General features: G+C 40.6%; 1 protein-coding gene across 2 annotated transcripts in view; it reads right to left on the minus strand.

The window, feature by feature from the left end:
• SMAP2 (small ArfGAP2) overlaps window positions 1-18,732 on the minus strand; it is a 46,745-nt gene that overhangs the window by 16,464 nt on the left and 11,549 nt on the right. The window contains exon 1 of one of the 2 annotated variants that reach the window (XM_043876621.1): window positions 16,241-16,261. The exons of the other annotated variant lie outside the window; for it this stretch is intronic. The gene's annotated coding sequence lies outside the window, so the exon portion shown is untranslated. Of the gene's footprint in view, window positions 1-16,240; window positions 16,262-18,732 lie in introns of those variants that run through there. 2 annotated transcript variants of the gene reach the window in all.

Below are 18,732 nucleotides of genomic sequence, written 5' to 3' on the forward strand. Positions count from 1 at the left end.
TTTATCCTCCTCTCCCCACCAGGACTATAAAATATGCATCCAGATTCACTTAATAGGATCCTTTTCCCTAGAGCTAATGTCCCTACTTTACCCAACTACAGCATTCTCTAGATTCAAAATTATCATATAATAAAGATGCTTATAGCAATTAAAAAAAATCTCAGACATGTATTTTAATAAAAGTCTGTTACATAATCTCTCATCCCCTGCCAACTTTGCTCACCCTAATAATCATTCTGGAGAAATTTCAAACTCCTCTTCATAATTTTTATACAGGGTAAAAGCGACTTACTTTTATATGACATCTGCCAAAGATTTATTGAAAAATCACTAATATTTCTTTTGCCACCACTCCAGTATGCAGAAATTCATCACATAAAAGAAGCATGATGTCAAGAGCTAGAGGTTGTGAAAAACAAGTGAAAAGACACTAACTGGTTTTCTACAGAGATAAATAGGAAGGACCTGCATTTGGAACAAAAAAGGACACAAGGTTTTGGTTCTGCTGAACACAGACAATAGTGTGGTTAGTCTGAGGGTTTTGACAGAAGTTTTTTTTTTTTTTAATCGAAGGATAATTGCTTTATGGAATTTTGTTGTTTTCTGTCAAAACTCAACATGAATCAGCCATAGGTATACATATAGTTCCCCCCTTTTTGAACCTCCCTCCCATCTCCCGCCCCATCCCGCCCCTCTAAATTGACACAGAGCCCCTGTTTGTTTGAGTTTCCTGAGCCAGACAGCAATTCCTGTTGGCCATCTATTTTACATATGGTAATGTAAGTCTATATGTTACTCTTTCCATACATTTCAGCCTCTCCTCCCTTCTCCCCATGTCCATAAGTCTATTCTCTATTTCTGTTTCTCCATTGCTGCCCTGTAAATAAATTCTTCAGTACCATTTTTCTAGATTCCTTGACAGAAGTTTTAATGAAGGAATGCTAGAGTCATATGGAAGAAGATTATTCTTAGAAATTTGAATCTGCAGCTATTATAAATAAAAAGGTAATTTCTAGATAAAGATATCACTCAGATACTATGGTTAAAAACTGCAAATACAGAAGGCTCAAGTCCTCCTTATAACCACCAGGTGGTGTTCTCTGCCTGAAATTTTATCCCAATACCCTCTTACTGCCATAATCTTGATACACTCAGGTTTATCTTATAAAAAGACCTTCAGTCCCTTCAAATTCCCAGATTTGCACAGTAGATCTGCCATGTAACTAACAAGCACACAAATGATCCAGACACTTCTTTCAGTGGCAGTGAGTTACATAAACACAAAGTGGAAAACCTAAATAGATGGAAATGAGATTCCTTAGGGTGCTGTGGGTCTATTTCGGGTTACAGTTTTTATAAAGGAACTCAAGATAAAATCGAAATTATACAGGATTAAAAGTGGGACCAAAAGTTAATATTTCATGTCTCTTTACCATTTTTCCTTTGCTCTAGATTCTAGAACTCATGATAAGATAGTTAAATTGTACTTGTTTGCTACAAAATCACAAGCCAAAAACACGAATTAAAAGTTAGCTGTGAAGTGTTACGCTATTTGCTTCCTGACCCTAAGTCTGGAGAAGGTGATTCCCAAACATCAAAGCCACTGTCACAACTGCGGAATTTCTCCAGATCGCATTCCAGAGTATAAAGTCTCTGAGGAATACAGGACTAAATCCTGATATCCTGGAGCTGCTAATAAGGCCTCAGTATAGAAACACAGGCAATAATAATATTTTCACAAAAAGTCAAAGGACAGCCTCCTCTGCCCCACTCCCACATCTCTCCTACAACCTTTCCCCAATGAAATACGGGCTGTTCCATCTCGGACACTCAGCTTCCTTTAGTTTTATGCTGCTTGATTTATTAAGCTGTAACTTTATGCTCCATAAAGGATTCCAAAATTAAAGAAAAGGAAAACACAGGAGAGACAGTTACTTATATGGCTGAAAATTTGGGGAAACGGGGTTGTTACTGAAAGCATAATCTTTGCAGCCAGGAAAAAACTGAGGTTTGAAGGTCAGCTTCAATAACAATTAGCTGTGTGACCTTCAGAGAGACACTGAAACCTCCTAAGCCTCAGTTTCCTCATCTTCAAAATGTGTAGAGTAATATTCACCTTACAGTGCTGAGACTATGGAGGGATAATAATAAAAGAGAGCAACATTAAAGAACACGGTACAGAGTGAGATTTCTGGAACCCACTTCCCATTCATCTACTTTCATCAATAAGGGCATGTTAATGCACTCATATGTATATATCAACACCATGCAAGACCATAGAACGCTCTTGTTAGACAGAAATGTGAGTTCCAGTCCTAAAACATCAGAACCAGAATCAACTGACTGAACAGCAGAAAGAAGAAATTTTCCCTCGATACAATTTCAAAGTCTTCTAGAAAACATGAAATTTTAAGCAGTTTTCTAAATCTCCCCCCAAATATTCCTTGAAATGTACTCCCTAAACCCCCACCTGTTACCCTTTTCTGTTATACACCCACACGCTGCCTTTGTGTCCACACATGCCTCCAATACACACACAAAGGAAGACGAAAAGCTGACAACTATTTGACGTGTCTGGATTACACAGTACCCTGTATTGCTGCTACAAGGCCAACCTACTGGAATATGGCATTACAGGCAAAGATAATCCAGTTGTTCCATACACACTGGTCACGGCAACCAAGGAGAAAATATACAAAGGATGCCATTTTGAAGTTGAAAATAGAAAGAGACTCTGAGAGGCAATATTCTGAACTGTTTTGAAACCAAAGAGGATAGATAGTGACATAAACTGGTAGCAATTAGCACAACATGAGGACAAAGTCATGGCTAAGTGAACATATTCAACAGGGGCCTATGAGCGGGCTCAGGAAGCATTAAGCAATATTAAAATTAACAAATAACCACTCTGCAATAAGGGATCAGTAAAAATGAAGAAAGTATTTGGATTTGGCAAATCCGTCAAGAAATCGGCTCTAATAAGTACCAACCCAGTATCAGGGAAACCTGGGCTTGCCCTATTTGCACGCCTTCTAACAAGTATCTGGAGGGTTTACTTCTCCATTTGTAAAATGGAAAGCATATGAGTAAATCCAATCTACATTCAACTACTGGATGGCTTCTGCATAACTGAGTTAACTACTGATGCTTGGCTGCAAATTTTCCTTGCTAAAATTTCCCTCATCACAAGAGCTGCTGGGCCCAGAAGTGTTCTGTCTGGGCCTGAGAAATCAACAGAGACAAAAGAACTAGACTTACAGATAGCCTGAAGTCACTATTATAATAATTATAACTCATGAATCTCTAACTTGTAGAGTTCCAAAAAATAAATGTTGAGGCGAAAAAAAAAAAAAACCTGCTAAATCGATGGTTACCCATCATTAGAACGGCCAGCATCTTGGAGCTGTTGAGAAGCTCTTCAACAGGAAGGGTCCAGGAGGGGAGAGAAACTCTCTTCCATCTTCCATTCAAGCCCTGTTGAATCTACCTTGGAAACTTTCCCAGAAACTATCCATTTCTACCTAGACCTTCTCCTATCTCACCCATAAGCATTCAATCTCTCTTTTTTAATGGCATAAGATTTTTTTCTTGTTGGAGCTTTTAAAAAGTTTTTATTGAAAAATAATTGATTTACAATGTTGTGTTAAGCATTTATTCTTTTAATATTATTTATTGAGTAGATGGTAAAGAATCCGCCTGCAATGCGGGAAACCTGGCTTTGATTCCTGGGTTGAGAAGATCCCCTGGAGAAGGGAACTGCTACCCACTCCAGTATTCTTGCCTGGAGAATTCCATGGGCAGAAGAGCCTGGCGGGCTCAGTCCATAGGGTCACAAACAGTTGGACATGACTAAACGACTTTCATTTTTCACTGAGTACCTTTTATGTGCCAAATACTCTGCCTGCTGGGTACCAGGAATACAAAGGCAGAGACAGTGAAGATGAGATTCTCTAACTCAAAGAGCTCATAGACTAGTAACTCCAGGCTCCCACTAGGAAAATCTCTCTAAAACACAGAACTGTACAAATCAGGCCCCAAATATAAACTTTTCACATAGTCTCAAACATAGAGGTGAAAATATAAATTGGTGCGAGTTTTCTGAATGGTATATTCCAAACTGAACTCTCAATCTCTTGCCACAAAATCTTCTGTCTCCATTCTTCTCCATCTTGATCTATTCATCTCCATCTCACCTCCATTCAATCAAATGCAGCAGTCAAAAATTCATACCTCATTTATACCTCTCTCCTTCAACCACCATCTCTATAGCATCACCAAGACCAAGTCTCTCTCAAATTGGTGTGTCTCCTCTCCATCTGCAACACTATTTTTCTAATTCAAACCCACCAGATCTCTTGGACTAGTGCAATAACCTCCTAATGAATGTCTCTCCACTTTTACATTCCTCTCTCCTCCAAACCAAACCAAAAACTATTCTCTGTGAAACAGTCAGCTTGAACTCCTTTTTTTTTTTTTTTTATTTTAATTTTAATGTGGTTGATTTACAACGTTGTGTTAGTTTCAGGTACAGAGTAAAATGAATCTGTTATATATATACACATATATCTACTATTTTTTAGATTCTTTTCCCATATGCCAGATTAAGCTCTTAAAGAAGCAAAAGTGACCCTGTCACTCAGTTGCTTAAAACCTTTCTAGGGAAGCCTTCTATCATGGTTGGATTAAAGCACAAAATCCTTAACAGGTCTCCAAGGACTTATATGATCTGGCCCAGCTTTTCAGTTCCAGTCACACCAGTCTTCTTTCATTTCCTCAAAACACCAATTTGTTCCTTATTTAGGGCTTTTGGCCTTTGTACAAGTCACTCCCACTGCCTAAAAAGCTCTTTCCCCAAGCACCATCCATTCCTGAGAGCCTGGTCAACGCCCATATATCATGAAGGTCTCAGCTGAAAAGTTTCCTCCTCAAAAGAGCTTTTCCTCAGTCCCTCAACTTAAACCAGATTATATTCTCATTTCCATCTTTTCTTCTAGTTTTTACATTTCACTATGGAAAATTTCAAACAAGCTGAGTGTAATTAACCAGCAGCTTCAGCAATTATCAACCCCTGGCCAATCTTATTTTAAATATACTTCCACATGCTCAAGTCCCAACCTTGGAATATTTTGAAGCAAACCCCAAATATCATACCATTCTACCTATATATACTTTGGTATATATCTCTAGAAATAAGGACTTTTTAAAGGTTATAAACTTTCACTTACCCTTATTTTTTTCTAAGTTGTATCATATTTAATCATATATTTATTTGTGTGATTGCTGAACATGTCTTTTCCACTAAACTATAAGCGCCACAAGAGCAGACAGATCTGTGCTGTTCATTGTCACATTTCCAGCACATAACACAGTTGCTAGCACATAACAGGGAGGCAAAATTTGTTTAAAAATTAATTAGAAGTAAGTAAATCCTTTGAACCCTCCTTTTCCACCCTTGTAAGAATTCATCAGGGAAACAATAGGTCAAATACACAAGGAAATACATTAAGAATGTTCTTAAAATATTCATGTTCTAACAAAAAAAATCAACAGATTACATAAAAGAACTATGATATCACTATAAAATTAAGGGGAAAATTTGTAGCTCTTTATTTAATAAAGAAACATGTACAAGTTATAGTAATTATATAAAATCTGATTTTCTTTTTCCTTTAGCCATGAACTTTATTGTTTGAATATTTGCAGCTATTATTCTATACACAAATTTTAATTTCTTACCAAACTCTATATTCCATATTTCTAGGTCACTTCACTCTCCATTTTATGCCACATTTCCATCAAGAGCTATTTCCCCAAATCACAGTCTGCCTGATTGTGTGTTGTTGTTCACTTGCTAAGTTGTGTCTGACTCTTTGTGATGCCATGGACTATAGCCTGCCAGGCTACTCTGTCCATGAGATTTCCCAGGCAAGAACAGAACACTGGAGTGATAAAATCTGATTTTAAACAGTAGGCACAGAACAAATCAACCCATTTTTAAGGATGTGAATAAATGTATATGTATGTACAGAAGAAAATGTCTACAAGAATATATGTAAAATATTAGAAGCTATTTAATATTTCTGGGTAGTGGGATTGTGAGATATTTGTTTTCCTATTTTTTTATACATTCTCTGACTTATTCGCAAGGAACTTGTATTACTTTTGTAATGAGAAAAAACAGTACCGGTATTTTAAAAACAAAATAACACAGTCATCTGTGACTCCTTAGTGGCTGCAAGATAAGTTGAAACACCTTAGCATGACAGTAAGGCCCTTTAAGAGACTGTGCTTCATGCAGGATGCGCAAGTCATCACTCTGAAATATGTCATGACTCACGCCTCTCTCTGACTACACCTTGTTCCTACCTGGAATGGCTTTCTCCCCTATTCCCCGCTGGACAAACTCCAAAGTCTAGTCCAGTGGCACCTTTTTCTGCGAGGCTATCAAGGGAATAAATCTTGACCTTCGCTATGGCTGCATGCTTTGCTCTTCCCAAACTGAATATCTTATTACAGTTGGTTGCTTACAAGACTCTCTTGCCCTAAACAGACTATCAGCTCCGGAAGGCAACAACCTCATTTCTTCATCATTTATCCCAAAACATCTAGCACAGCGCTTGCAAGCAGTACATGCAAAATGTACTTCCTTTGGTAAATGGAGTCACCAATTAGCAAGATAAAAAGCATACCATTTTTTCCTGTTTTGCAAAATGAAGGGAAAAGTTTTCAAACACCTGCAAGGCCAAGACATTACACAGGAAAGGGATTAGGTTACTTTGATGGGGCTCCAAAGGCAGCACTATTACCAATGAGTAGAAGTTGATTTTGGCACACTCTGGGGAAGAATTTCCTAACTCATAATTAAGGTTGTGTGAAAGCAAATGCAGCATATCCGGAAATAGTGGAATACCAATAAGAGTAAGTGTTCAAGAAGGGGCTGGATGATCAACTCTCAGGGAGATAGAGAAATGATTCCTGCGCAGCGGGTAGGGTAAGCCATTAACTATAATGGTTCTCCTGCTACTACAGTTCTGCTGGCTGATCCTTTCCTGCTGGAAATTCAGTGGTTCTGAAAGTGTAACGTGAGCTAACATACAAAGATGTCTTGATGAATCTAAAAATATGAGATCAGATTCAGTTCATGAAACCTACGACTGGCACTGAAATGTGATAGACAGACACATAAGGAAGAACCTTCATCAACATGTTCTAGTCTGAAAAACAGACCTCAGTTTCTCTTGGACTTGGCCTGTCATTAACCGCAACATGAAACTGGGGTCAAAGTGAAGAAGAGGCCATACTTGTCTTAAGAACAATTCTAATGCTAGTTATCTCAGTTCCATTCATTATATCCCTCAACCCCTGATTTACTACAAAGAAGAATACACGTAAACACCAGAGGCATCTTGGAGAAATTACACAGGGCTACTCAGGAGGTATGTTTACCAGCCTATTTCTATCTACCCAAAAGAGAATTCACCTAGTTCCCTATTCCAAAATAACAATAAACAGTTACTTTGAACTTCTGTAAGCACAAACATTTTAAGGAACCATGAGGCCAAAACAAGAGCTTACTCAATCAACCACTGCTCTCAGATTGCTCTGCAAGAGAAGTCAGTCCCTTTCCACCTGGTCCATCTTGCAAAAATGTTATTTCCTTCTGTCAAAAAGAGACACTGTCCACATTCACATTTTTGAAAAAAGAAGTTAGAGGCTTTTTAAATGTTTGAGACAAAACAAATTGAAAGATTTCTGAGACTGATTAGAGAATAAAGGTAAATACTATACCAAGGGATTGAAAATTGGAAAATCAGAGGTGGAAAGAACATTAGAAGTCATTGAGTCTAGGGACTTCTCTGGTGATCCAGTGGCTAAGACTCTGTGCTCCCAACCGGGGTGGGGGTGGGGGCAGAGTTTGATCTCTGGTTAGGGAACTAGATCTCACATGCCTCAAGTATGACCCAGAACTGCCAAATAAATAAATAAATAATTTCTTTTAAAAAAAAAAAAGGAAGAAAAAGCCACTGAGTCTAAACTTCTCATTAGTTACCGAGATCCTTCAATCTGGTTCCTCCCTGAATGGAAGGCCATTTTACTGCTGGATAGCACTGAATGTTAGTGATGTCTTCTTTATACTGCGCCCCATTAATTTGCCTTCTTATCACTTTTACCTCCTGGTGCTGCTTCTATACTCCTCCCATATTTATATAAAATAACAATAAATGTGAGATAAAGACAGAGGTTTGGAGATTCTAGAGAGAGCAGCTATTCTACACTCAACCAAAATACAAGCCAGTTGAACCAACTTAATCCAGGAGGTCAACGAATGATAGGGCAGACGACGCAAACAAACTGCTATGACATCCGTGGAAATGAAGCAAAGCAACACTATCCTCCCACCAGGTAACCAGAAAAAGTGAGTGAAGTAGAACACTGCTGAGCAATCGCTGATGAAATAAGGAGTCAATCTACATCTAAACCCATTTCAGTAGTTAACTTAAAATGGTCTTTCTCTAAAGACATTAAAGCTTGCAACACTAGGAAGTCAACAGGGAAGCAGACTGGGGACTAGTGGGAAAAAAGGAGACATTCTTCATCTTTCTCTTGTTGTTAAGCAGAGCTTGCTTAGAGACAAAACACCAGCCTTGACTTTGCTCTGGAGGCGGGGTGGTGATACAGAAAGTTAAATATAACTGAAAAAGAGCCTACAGAAAGGAATAAGTCTAAAACAATAAAAACAGTCAAAGGGCCAGAGCTAAAACAAGGCACCTGTCTATAGCTGGGTGCAGCAACTTTCTCAGCTTCTTCACACACTGGCTATGCATCTTCTTTAAAGCCTAGGAAAACCAGTCCTTGCTGTGAACTAGTCCAGTAACATGCTTGTACATATCTCATGTTATTTAGCTAGCCACAAAGCTATGGCCTAAAAGATGGTAACTGTATCTCTAAAATTCATTAAACTACTCTGAAAAGACTGAAGGAAGGGCAGTTAACTTTCAGTAAATTTAGCTTATTTGCCTTATTTTATTATTAGAGAAGGCAATGGCACCCCACTCCAGTACTCTTGCCTGGAAAATCCCATGGACGGAGGAGCCTGGTAGGCTGCAGTCCATGGGGTCGCGAAGAGTCGGACACGACTGAGAGACTTCATTTTCACTTTTCACTTTTATGCACTGGAGAAGGAAATGGCAACCCACTCCAGTGTTCTTGCCTGGAGAATCCCAGGGATGGGGTCGCACAGAGTCGGACTTAGCAGTAGCATTACTGGATGGCAGGGATTGGCTTAGAGGGTAAAGTGTCTGCCTACAATGTGGGAGACCTGGGTTCGATCCCTGGCTCGGGAAGTTCCTCTGGAGAAGGAAATGGCAACCCACTCCAGTACTCTTGCCTGGAAAATCCCATGGACGGAGAAGCCTGGTAGGCTGCAGTCCATGGGGTCACAAAGAGTCGGACACGACTGAGTGACTTCATTTTCACTTTAGGCTCTAACTCTTCCTTTCTGGCTATCCCATCAGTGGATGGTAACGTATACTCAGGTGATATTTCTAGTACTAAAGAACTTCTAAACTCCTAAATCAACCAATCTGTACCATTGTTACTCAATTCTACTTCCCAGAATACTTCAGAAGGGAAAGGACCAGGTCCAAGTTTGAACTTTGTTGTTTGTTTGTTTGGCTTTGAAAAGGACATTTTGCCAAGGTATGTTCTAATGATGTCACTGTCCCATTCAAAGACATGTAACTTACACCCCCACTGTTAACTGAACTCCAAACTTCTAAATGTGGCTTAAATTCTTCCATGATTTGGGCCTCTTTTCTCACTTCTGTACACCAACAAAGACATCACTTCCCCTAAAACTGTGTGTGCAGCTGCCAGTTGCCAGGTTCCAGCCACGCAGAAAAATTTGAGAGGGTAACTCCTACCCACAGACACCCAGATACCTTTTTCTGATTTGAGACAGACTGTGGGACTCCTTCCTGGACAAGGTAAGTCCCTGATTCTGCCCAGAAGGTCTTCAACTGCCACAGGGGTATCTTTCCAGCCAGTCCGGGAGCAGCAGCTGTGCGATACTGCTAGTGGTGCTCTCTGAAAGCCTGAGACAAAGCCCAAGTCTCCTGGGGTTTCCCTGGGAGGTTCTGGTATGTGATGCTATGGTTGTTTTCATAATAGAGAGCTGACATATTCTAAGAAGAGGGAAAGAGCTGGCCAAAACATCTTCCGCCGGGGTGAAGAATCTCACACAAGTTGGTGCTTCCCTCCACTGGAGCCCAGTCCTCTGCTATTACAAACACTGAGTATGGCAAAATGTAATAAAAACCTAAACAGGTCCACCTCTTTACTTGAGGACACAGTAGATTTTCTCTAAAAAGAACTAAACGTGAGCCCCCTAAACTTTCATTTCACAGAGTGATGGTGGCTTGCTTTTAAGGACATACATGGCCACTCAAAGATACATCAAAATCTCTCCAAACCCTAGTGACTGGTGCCAAAACACCCGAAAAGCATCCCAGAAGAATGCATAACTTCAGAGGGAAAGAATGGATGGTATGGTTGAAAACACTCATTCTAGAAAAACCTAGGATTGCTTTCCCAACAAGCTGCATGATGGAGGCAAAGAGTGTGGGAACGGAAGGGGAAAAATGCTTGAAAACTCAAATACATGGATGAAATAGACTGTAAATGATAAAAAGAGCCAGCTAAAAATCTGTGACAAATAGGATAAATTTCCCTGCTCTATTTAGAGATTTTATGGATGACAGTAATTTGGAATTACATAAAAAGAATGGATCCTATATTTAAAATGGTTAACCAACAAAGACCTACTTACAGCACAGGGAACTCGGCTCTGTGTCATGTGGCAGCCTGAATGGGAGGAGAGTTTGGGAGAGAATGTACATGTATATGTATGACTGAGTCCTTTCACTGTTCACCTGAAACTATCACAACATTGTTAACTGACTATGCTGCTAAGTCACTTCAGTCGTGTCCGACTCTGTGCGACCCCATAGATGGCAGCCCACCAGGCTCCCGTGTCCCTGGGATTCTCCAGGCAAGAACACTGGAGTGGGTTGCCATTTCCTTCTCCTGACTATACCCCAGTATAAAATAAAAAGTTAAAAACAAAAAAAAGAAATGGATCAGAAAATGGAGACCACCTAGACTATGAGTGAGAAGTCAATTCAAAGAAACTCATTATGCTGTTATTTAAATACTTTCTTAAAAAGGTTTGAAGGAGAAAAGCAAGGAACATTTTTAAAATTATGTGAAGACAATCAAATGAAAAAGTGCTTACAAGTCAAATGAGAAATTTCCAAACTGAACAAGCCTCTCTGCAATTTGAATATTCATAACCTGAAAGTGAAATTCAAAAACTTCTGCTGAAACTTGAAATACTGACTGAACCACACCAAGAATATATAATGAAACTTTGCTCAAAGGTAATCAAGCAGGGAATTTACTGCTTAGAAATAAAGAAGAAACTGGACTTCCCTGGTGGTCCCACGGTTAAGAATCAGCCTGTCCGGCTGGGGACACAGGTTCGATCCCTGGTCTGCGAAGATCCCACATGCCAGGGAGCAACTAACCCTGTGTACCACAACTTCTGAGGCCAGTACTCTAGAGTCCGTGCTCCGAAACAAGAGAAGCCACCGCAGTGAGAAGCCTATGCACAACTAAAGAATAGCCCCTGCTTGCTGCAACTAGCCCACACGCAGCAATGAGGACCCAGCACAGCCAAAAATAAACAAACTAAAAAAAATTTTTTTGAAAAACCACAAAAACTTAAAAGGAAGAAACTTCCTAAAGTGTACAAAAACATCAGCAGTGTACACCAGAAGTGCAACTCCTACAGAAAGCTGGCCAAAGACCTCGAGAGAGAATTGGAAAGAAACACTTCCTTCTATCAAAGATGGATCATGTCCCATGAGAAAAAAAATCCTCAACAAAGTTGGCTGGCATCTCCGCTGACTGAGAGAAAGCTCAATGAGCTAAGAAAAGAAATGGAGACACAAATTGGCCAAAGCAGAATTTAAACCCTAGCTTCCCCCCACCCACCCCCATCCCTACCCCAGACCAGCAAGCAGAGGCCAGAGAGGTCAGGGCATCCCTCTCTTTCATCAGGTTCCCAGGGAAGGAGGAGTTAAACCCTGAGGGCTGAGGGACCCAGGGTCATGTCTGGCTTTAATTCCACAGCGGCCATGTCCTCAATATTCACAACCACAGCAGGACATTTGTCTGTTTTCTCTCTTTTGACTTAATGGCTGTTATTCAATTGATGTTACATTTGCTCTTATTATAATTTCTAAGATAGGGTTTAATATAATGCTTGTTGTTGTTGTTGTTGTTAGTTGCTAAGTCATGTCTGACTCTTTGCGACCCTACGGACTATAGTCTGCCAGGCTCCTCTGTCCACAGGATTTCCCAGGCAAGAATACTGGAGTGGGTTGCTGTTTCCTTCTCCAGAGGATCATCTCCCCTCAGGGATCAAATCAGGGTCTCCTGCATTGGCAAGCAGATTCTTACTAAGCTACCACTAAGCTACCTGGGGAGCCTAATATACCTAAGAACATAGTAGTCCTACTTTATTGGACTCTCTAGAATTAGATAGTATAACTGTTGTACTTTGGCTGCAATAAAAGACCCTCTATTACTTAATTCATTAATTGAAGCTTGATATGACTGGTGGAGGCATTTGAAACAAGAAGTGTAATAAACTTATTAAAAATCTATAAAAGTAACAATATTTATCCCAAAAATTTTTGATTGGTTTTTAAAAGAATGTAAAAACAAAACAACATTCCCAGCTAAAAACAATACTATTTTTATTGGTTTAGCCATAAATGCATAGATTAGGAGAACTCATTTTGCAACTTTTTTTTTGTTTCTTGATTTTCTAATTTCTCTTTAACCTCTGTTATTTTGTTTAGCATATCTTTGCTATTTAAATGTTTTAAAATTTTATGCCATCAAAATAAAAGTTTTACCTTCTTAAAAAAACAAAAACAGTATGTTCACAGTTCTTTTTAAATAAATGCTCCCACGAGAGACCAATATGAAAGTTGTGGTACAGAGTGCTGGGCCTCCAAGTGGGAAGACCCTCAAGATCCTCCAGAATCTTGAGATCCGCCTGCAGGATCAGGTCTCTGACTATGCCAGTAACCTTAGGAAGAGGCCCGGATTTCTCTATCTGCTGAGAAATGAGTAAAAGAGGCTTAAGTGAGCAGCAGCACCACAAGAAGGCTAGTTTGGCTTTATGCTCTGGGTCGAGCTCTCTAGAGAGAAAACTCCTGGTGGTGGGTTCTTAAATAGCACCATTCCCATGGAGGAGGGCCTGGTGCTGAGGGAAAAACAAAAAAAAAATCAAGCAAAGTAATTAAGCATCTACACTGGTTGTCAGCTAAGGTAAGCGACCTCAGGATTATGAAGCTGAACATGGACTGGGAAGAAGTCAAGGCAGGATGAGCAATTAAACTTTCAAAGGGTGACTGTTTTTCAGTTTCAGATATTTTGTGGTAAGTTTTCTTTTTTGCTCCCTCTTTGTACTCAGAGTTCTGAATGGTGCTAATTGGGCTAAGAGCAAAGAATCAAAGGAAATGATCGGTGTCTATGTACGAGCCAGAGCTTTAGCGCAGAGGCAGCAGAGTGCTGAGAGCATTAATAATCCAGGAGAGGCACATAACAACGGAAAGAGAAGCAGGACACGCTGGGGTCATCTGGACGCCTTTCCATCTCTACCTGTGGATTCACTTTCCTGGATTTACGTTTTGGAGGTCCTCAGTTTTGACAAGTAAGGAAAACTAGATTACTTACACTTTCTGAATGAACTTAACATAGCTCACAAACAGCTCTACATGAGCTATTACTTGCAAAACATCATTTTGTGAAAATCTTGCTCCATCCACTTTCTCCAGCAAGTCTTTTTTCCTTCCTATTCTGACTCTCAGTACTCCTATGGCACTCATCTACAGTTTTTCTGTTGCTGGGTTCTATATGTTTTTATTTTGTCATCTCCTTTAGGTAATAACTGCCTAAGATGGCATACTTTTAAAAAAACCTAGTATGAGTATTTCTCCTATGTGGACCTGAGGTTTGAATCCCTTATTACTCAGAAAATCACACAATGATTTAAATATCCTACACAGAAAATTAGGAAGAAGGATGTCCTTAATGTTCCTTGTATCCCAGTTAGCCGGGATATTTTGGCTCTAGCTAATTTCCTCTACACAAAGACCCTGCTTAAAGCATTTATGAATAAGCTAGGAGAGTGGTAGCTGAGGCACGGCTTCTCTGAAAAGGGGAGGGAGGAAATGAAAAAGAGCTGCTTTCATTGGGGGCAGGAAGGAGATTATTTCATTAGGAGCTAAACAGTGAGACTATCTCAGTACAAACAATTGTTTGGCTTGAAGGCTCCATGTGGCCAATTACTCCCGCGGAGGCTCAGCTGGAATGGAACACAGAGCCTGCCAGGACTGAGGGACGGACACTGACACAGGCTCACGTGTCTCAGTCATGGCTCTGGGGGCCCAGAGCATCCCAAGGATGCTCACAGAGCTCACTCCACCCCAACCAGCAAACAGCATCATTCTGCACCCAACCTAGTCAAGAATGTGGGTTGAAAAGAGGTGAGAAAAAGATGACACTGGGGACAAGTAAAAGTGTACGCTCAGTCGCTCAGCTGTGTCTGACTCTTCTGTGACCCCCGGACAGTAGCCTGCCAGGCTCCTCTGTCCAGGGGATTTCCTAGGCAAGAATACTGTAATGGGTTGCCATTTCCTTCTCCAGGGGATCTTCCTGACACAGGGATTGAACCTGCATCTCCTGCTTAACAGGCAAATTCTTTATCACTGAGCCACCTGGAAAGCCCCAGGATTAACATATACACACTACTATACATAAGATAAACAACAAGAACCTACTGTATAGTACAAGGAACTATATTCAATATCTTTAATGATCTATAATGGAAAAGAATCACACACACACATATATATACAAGTATAACTGAATCACTTTGCTGTAGATCTAAAACTACACAATGTTATAAATTGTACCTCAAAAAATGGTTAAAAAATTTAAAATATTTTAAAAGAATAAAATAAAACCAACATTTTATAGCAAGAGTAATAAGGATAAAACCCAGATCTTGTAAGAAAGCTAGAACATTTCGGTTACTATCTCAATGGCTTTCATCAGGCTGGGGGGAGGAGGCATATAGAGATGGATCACTGAGCTGACAGCTGGGCAATTATTTCACACAGGTGGAATTATTTCATACCAGGTGGAACTGATATTTCAAAACTTGACATTATAATTAAAGTAATTTCCTATCACTCATGACCTCACTTCAGGAAGCGGACGTTAACTTGATTCACCAGAAGGTATTGTCTTCACCCTCTGGGGACATTTAATTCTTTAGTTACTTCCGGTTAAAGCTTTAACTTCCTCTTTGCAACAACCAGTATCTATTCATATCCTGAAAAAAATACTGAAGATGCAAAGTGAGCCTGCCCATTTGGGGGAGGCATATCTTTAGAATAAGCTACCAAAGAGGGGTGATAGAGCTCTTGACCAATGAAACAGCTCTTCATCCTCCATTCCCACTCTTCTTCCTCTACAGCAGTACTTCTCAAATGAAGTAACCTCCCCCCAGGTGGCAACATCAGTGTCTGGAGACATTTTTAGTCGTCACAACTGGCAGACAGTGGGACTGGAATCTAACAGGTGAGGCCAGGGGTTCTCCCTAACCTCCTACACAGGACAACCTCTGAACAAAGTATCCAAACATGAATAGTGCTCAGGTTGAGAAGTTCTGCCCTAGAGAAGCCATCTTTATTTTAAGCCATTTAGTTTGGAGCATGTGAGATATAAGAATATACCAATCCTGTGGAAAAGCTGCCTCTCTTGTTCCATAACAAAGAGATAAACACTGAGATACACAATTCCAAAGCTGGAAAGAACTTAAAGAATTATCTAGTCCAAGCACAGCTGGAGAATCTAAGACCCAGAGAGGTCAAGTCATTTACCCAAGTTCATAGAAGAAATCATCAGCTGGACTGGAATTAGAATCATCTTTCTCCGCCTGAAATGTGTTATACACAGAAGATGCTCAATAATAGTCACTATATCGATACCCTGTTCTTCAAGTGCTCTTTTCTCTTACCACATACTTTTTAACTCTCTGCTCCTGGAAAGCCCAATGCCTGAGCTTGTGTGTGAAGGTTCATCTCCCACCCCTTCTCACCCACAGTCCTCCTCCTCAGAGGAAGCCCAGAAGTGGAGGAGAGTGAAGAACAAGCGGCCAGGCAGAACTCATTTTTCAGTTGTTTGAAGGGAAGCTCATGCTTTTCACACAGGCAGAGAGAGGCTTTAGACAAAACCTTCCGAGTCAGCAGATGAACTCGTGCACAAGAACACAGACACGTGAACTTCTCCCTTCCACACTGGCGTGCAGCTTTCCCAGCACATCAGAGGAGCCCCCAACCAATGGCACACAGATGGAAAACCAGTGCCAGTTTAATTGCATCACAACTGCATGCAAAAGCTAGAGAACTTCCATTCCTAAACAAACAGCAGAACAGAAATGAATCCCAGGATCAAAGTACAGCCAGTTAGTTCAGGGACACACAGAATGTTAGTCATCGAAACAGCCCTGGTTTAAGGGAGCGGAGCAAAGGTGGAGATCTACCCTTCCAGAGGAAGACATTCACTACAAGGTTTCACAAGCCAGGTGTTTCAGAATTGGGTATGATGAGGTACAGGCCAGAAGAGGGTGGGGCAAGATGCCAGCTGTGTGGATAGAAAGTTCCTGCAAAGGGAACTTTATGCAGGGGAACCCAGGGCAGGTCTCAAGGAAAAACCACAGCTTCAAAAGAGCCAAAGCAGTGTTCTTCGAATTAGACAAACCTGTTCCAGCAGGGACAAGGACAGCTTCTAAAAGCTCTGCAAGGTTATGATTAATTTCTACAGCACCTGAGAACAGTGTCTAAATATTCACTCCCATCCCACAAAAAAGGCTAAAGGGCTACTATTTCAGCCTCCAGTTTCACGCCCCCTGCTACATCCCGCCCCCTTCCCTCACCCAATGAATGATGTGTCACAATAAAACCTCCTATGGAAAGGACAGAGTACTAGCTTTGTGACTGGCTCCAGCTTTCAACGGGGCACAGATGCCAGGAGCACACAGAAGAAATGGCACACAAAAGCAATGACCACAAAGCAACCAGGAAATTCGCCTGCTGGGCCTGCTGCAATGTCACAGAGCTTCAAGTACCTGAGTTGAGAGGATAAAGGTGACTTTCAAGAAATAAAACAGGAAAAAGAGTATGACCTGAACATGCATGACTAGGATAGTGCTCACGATGCTCACAGAACACACTCTACCCCCATTCAGCAAACAACATCATTCTGCACCAACCCAGTCAAGAGTGCAGATTGGAAAGAGATGAGAAAAAGATGATACTGGGGACAAATGTAAAGTAATTCAACCTAAAAGCAAAATTTTTGCGGGTAGGAAGATAAATTAGGAGTCTGGAATTAAGATATACACACTACTATATATAAGATAGATAAACAACAAGGACCTACTGTATAGCACAGGGAACTATATTTAATATCTTTTAATAACCTATAATGGAAAAGAATGAAAAAGAATGTGTATACACACACACACACATGTATGTGTGAGTGTCTCTGTGTGTACCTGAATCATTTTGCGGTACATCTGAAACTAACACAATGTTGCAAATTATACTCCAAAAAAGTGGTTACAGAAACACAGACACTATGCAGCAGATGTTGAGCATTAGGTAACAGGGAAACATGGAACACGGTCCCTGTCCTTATGGAATCCACAATCTAAAGAAAGCCTTGTAAAACAAAAACCAAAACCAGTGGCTGTTATCCCCTTTCCACCATAGTAGGGCTTCTAATCCTTTTTCCCAGTGGCCTGAGTTTAAGTGAAGGAGGCCTGTACGAACAACATAAGATGCTGATCAATGGCCCAACAGAACAGTTCCACATATCAAGTACATAGTGTGCAAAGTGCACGTCAGATATAAAAATATATCTTGGCCCATCTTGCTGTGATCATGTCCTGTAAATCTGTTCCTTATGGTTAAGCCTGGATTCTCCCCAGCTCTTTGCTGTCTCAAATGCCTACTACAATGAGGCGGTTCAAAATGACAGCCCCCACAGCAAGGCTACCTCTCAGTTCAGTGCAGTTGCTCAGTCGTGTCCGACTCTTTGTGACCCCATGAATCGCAGCACGCCAGGCCTCCCTGTCCATCACAAACTCCCAGAGTTGACTCAAACTCATGCCCATCGGGTCGGTGATGCCATCCAACCATCTCATCCTCTGTCCTCCCCTTCTCCTCCTGCCCCCAATCCCTCCCAGCATCAGGGTCTTTTCCAATGAGTCAACTCTTCACATGAGGTGGCCAAAATATTGGAGTTTCAGCTTCAGCATCAGTCCTTCCAATGAACACCCAGGACTGATCTCCTTTAGGATGGACTGGTTGGATCTCCTTCTCTACAGGGGCTCAATCGGAGAACTCCCTGACAACTCCTTAAAATTAAAAGGCACACATCACTACTCAACTCTGAACGCATAAATAACCCATGAGTCTAATAGCAACACCAAAATTCACATTGTCTCATTACAAAAAAATTTATAACACTGAAAATTTAAGACCCAAATGTTCAACAACTGGGCAAGAATTAAGTAATGATATATTT

Source organism: Cervus elaphus, chromosome 20 (genome assembly GCF_910594005.1).
Source record: "Cervus elaphus chromosome 20, mCerEla1.1, whole genome shotgun sequence".
NCBI classification, from domain to species: domain Eukaryota; kingdom Metazoa; phylum Chordata; class Mammalia; order Artiodactyla; family Cervidae; genus Cervus; species Cervus elaphus.